Source organism: Belonocnema kinseyi, chromosome 8, assembly GCF_010883055.1.
Source record: "Belonocnema kinseyi isolate 2016_QV_RU_SX_M_011 chromosome 8, B_treatae_v1, whole genome shotgun sequence".
In the NCBI taxonomy this organism is placed as follows: Eukaryota; Metazoa; Arthropoda; class Insecta; order Hymenoptera; family Cynipidae; genus Belonocnema; species Belonocnema kinseyi.
Genome location: NC_046664.1, coordinates 77996384 through 78000289, shown reverse-complemented (window position 1 = coordinate 78000289; position 3906 = coordinate 77996384). Strand labels below are relative to the sequence as shown.

General features: G+C 25.1%; 1 protein-coding gene across 2 annotated transcripts in view; it reads left to right on the top strand.

Moving 5' to 3' along the window:
* The window catches only part of LOC117178250 (superoxide dismutase [Cu-Zn], chloroplastic-like), a 64243-nt gene that overhangs the window by 46895 nt on the left and 13442 nt on the right, over positions 1-3906 (top strand). The window lies entirely within an intron of this gene.

Here is a 3906-nt window from a genome sequence, read left to right as displayed (position 1 = left end):
TATTTTTTCTTTCAATGTAGAATTAAATTTTGGTATCGCCTTCCTTATTTTTGAAAACGTGCGCTTGAAACAAAATTCTCGTTAAATTCTCTATGTACCTTGTAACGTTTTTCAAACAAACTCGAAATATAAATTTATATACATTAAAAAAACATGCGTTATCTAGAAATATTGTATTTAAAATTATTGCTATTTATAATTCAAAAAATAAGCTGGGAAATTTTAAATGTTAAAAATAGTTTTTGAAACTAATATCTTATTGTTGTATTTGTGTTCAATAAGATATATTTATAAAAAATTCGGAAATTTTCCAATTCGGATATTTTACAAATCGGCAATTTTCTGTCGGGAACTTTAATATTCGGGAATTTTCCAATTCGTATTTTTGTTTTTCGGTAATTTTATTTTTCGTGTATTTTATTATTTGGGAATTTTCCGAATCGGTATTTTTATTTTTCCGCAATTTTACTTTTCGGGATTTTTCAGTCGTCCCAAAAAGGTTTGCTATTGGTCAATAATGATTTAGTAAATTATTATTCATCCAATGGTGTTTCAGCAGGAAATTTATGAGATTAAAAAAATTTAAATCTTTTCTTTTTATTAATCCAAATTTACTTTACGTAAGTATATCTTGTTTTAAAATAATCAATGTCAATCTCGTGAGACACCACTTTACTCAGTAGGATTGGTTTTTCGATATTTAACCACGACAAACATTATTCGTGAAAGTCTTAGTATGCTCACCTTCACCTGAATAAACGCGTGATTATTGACTTTCACATGAGGTACCTTTTTCTGTAAAAATAACTATAACATAAATTTTAAGTCAGCAAAATCAGAAAAGTTTACATACATTTTTTGCAAATAGTTTTAATTTTGTATCATCTTTTAATAAAATTGCAATAGTGATGCAAATTTAAATTAAAATTACTTTATTATACTTTTTCTTCTTTGCTAGCAACAAAGAAACATTTTTAAATAAAAAGTTTTTATTATCAAAATAGGCATCGCAAAAAGTTCTGTAAAATTACAACTGTCGAATCTAAAAAATATAAAAATATAAATATTTATTTCTTTGGTTTAAAAAGTTATTGAAAAATAACATAACTACATTTTTTTCAGTGTTTTCTCCTCTGACGACGATCGGATTTTTTGTCAAGAAATAAACAAAAAATTAACTGAATAATGTATGCATAATTTAAAAAAGTTGAAAAGAAATGTTCAAATTTAAAAAGAATTTTTTATTCGGATGTTTTTTAAATATTAGGAATTTTTTTAATGTATCTTTTTTTTTATAATTTCTTTCACTATTTAGAAAAGGTAATAAACTGAAAATTTTGGCTGAGAACAATAAAAAAATATATGTTAAATAGATTTTAAAATTTTCTATTTTTCAAATAGAGACACTAAAGTCAAGATTGTTTTAAATCTTCAATATTTGCTTATAAATATTTTTCATAGTTTTCTTAATTAGGTCGAAACAATTTTAACCTCAATTTTTAAAATAAATTATAAAACCTTAAATTAAGTAAAAACGATGTTAAAAATTGTACTTTTTTCAAACAGAGACACAAAGCTCAAGATTAAAATTTTTTTTCTATTTTTAAAATAGAGATAGTAAGATCAAGATTTGCTCCAATATTCAAGGTTTTTGCATGAACATTTCTAATATTTCTTTTAATTTAGGGAAAATAATTTGTACCTCAATTTTCCAAAATGAATCTTTTTCTTTCAATTTTAAATACAGAAGGTTTTTTAAATATTAACAATCTCCAGCAATGGATGTTTTTTATTATTTCTTTTCCTATTTGAAAATGTAATAATTTGAATGTATTCTTTAAAAAAAAACTTTTTTTTAGAGTTCTTTTAAATGAGAATAAACAATAAATTCTTAACTCAGTTTTTAAAAATGTATATTTTTTTCAGTCATTTTTTTCTCATAGTTTGAAAATATAATTATCTGAATATATTGGTAATAAAAAAAAACATTTTTAAATTTCTCTATTTTTCAAATAGATATAGTAAGGTCAAGATTGGCTTATGAATATTTTTTAGCGTTCTTTTTATTGAAGGAAAATCATTTCAACCCTAATTTTTCTAAATAATTATTTTGATTTTAATTTTAAACAAAGAAGGTTTTTGAAATATTAACAATCTTTAGCAATGCAAGTTTTTTTATAATCTCTTTTCCTATATGGAAAATGTATTAATTTGAATATATTAGTTCAGCATAAAAGAAAAAAAAAAAAACAAATTTTTTTTAGCGTTCTTTCAATGGAGGCTAAACAATAAATTGGCAATAAAAAACACATTTCTATATTTATGAAATAAAAATGGTAAGATCAAAATTGGTTCCAATTTTATTTTAGGCTGAAAAATTTTTACCTCAATTTCTAAAAATGTATATTTTTTTGATTACCAATTTTTCTATTTGGAAAATTTAGTATTTTGAATAAAAGGATTTTTAAATTTCTCTTTTTGTCAAATTGAGATAGTAAGGTGAACATTGGTTCTAATCTTCAAACATTGCTTATAAATATTTTTGAGAATTCTATTATTTAAGGATAAAAAATTTTAAACTTAATTTTTAGAATAAACTATTCAAAAATGAATTTAGTAAAAACGAGGTTTTTTAGTTTTCAAGAATTTTTAGAAAAGAAATTTTTTTTCTTATAATTTATTTTCCCACTTGGAAAATTTAATAATCTAAATATATTGGCACAAAATAAATAAAATAGCAGATTTAAAAAATAGTTCCATTTTTAAAATCGAGACAGTATAATCAAGATTAGTTCCAATCTTCAAACTTTGCTTATGAATATTTTTAGAGTACTTTGAATTGAGACTAAACAATTTTTAAAACTGTAAGTTTTTTTATAATTGATGTTCCTACTTAGAAAATGTAATAATTTGAATATTTTGGTTCAGAATAAAAAAAAAATTTTGTTTGTATTATTTTAAATTAGGATAAACAAAAAATTCTAAAATCTTGATGTAGGTCAAATGCTCGAACTGAGAACCACTGTAAATTAAACCATTGTTTACGTAAGTTTCCCCGCAATTTTTCGAGAGGCAATTTGAGTTGAACGTCCTACGTGGCAAATTTTCGATTTTACGGTGTTTTCGAAGAACGAGTTTGCTCACCATAAGTGAGTCATTAGCAAGTATCCTAAACCTTTCGCCACGCCCAAAGTGGCCTTTAGGCCCGGAAAATTCCACGGCTAGTGTCCGCCCTTCTCTTACTCACGCAAGCTTTCTCCCTCTTTCCAACACTCACTCTCTTTCTCCCTTTATATCTTCTTCTCTTTCGAACGCATTGTCCAGTGTCGGGAAGCTCAACCAGAAACTTTGAAAAACATATTCGAAAGTTATTTTTAACTCCCTTAAATTAAAAAAAATTCATAATATTGATAAAATTGAAAAAATAATAAATAAAGGTATAGGGATCCAAAATTAATAAATAAAATTATTGTGTATAGGACCGAATTAGAAGTTAATTTTTGTTAATATTTACTAGAATACACAAGGGTTGTTCAGAGCCTTGTAATTATTTCATATTTTCATAAAAGTAATTATTTTTAATAAATTAATAATTAACAAATAACCCCGAACCGTTCTATTTGACCCAGCTTCATGGTTCTTGCGGGAAAATGAAGCTGAGATAGAATCAAACAATTGATTAAATTTTCATTAATTTTACATTATTTCTTCTATTTTTAATTTTCATTTATAATTCTTATTAGTAATAAGGCTTTCAGATAAATATGGCGTTGACGCGCGGAAGCTGAGGCAGTGGGCCCGGGCAGCAGCAGTGATCCCAGATCTGAAACGAGATGCGGTCCAATACTATGACAGGGCTATGTCCGTGTGAATATAGTAGGAGACGCTGTAAATGACTGAGTTGCG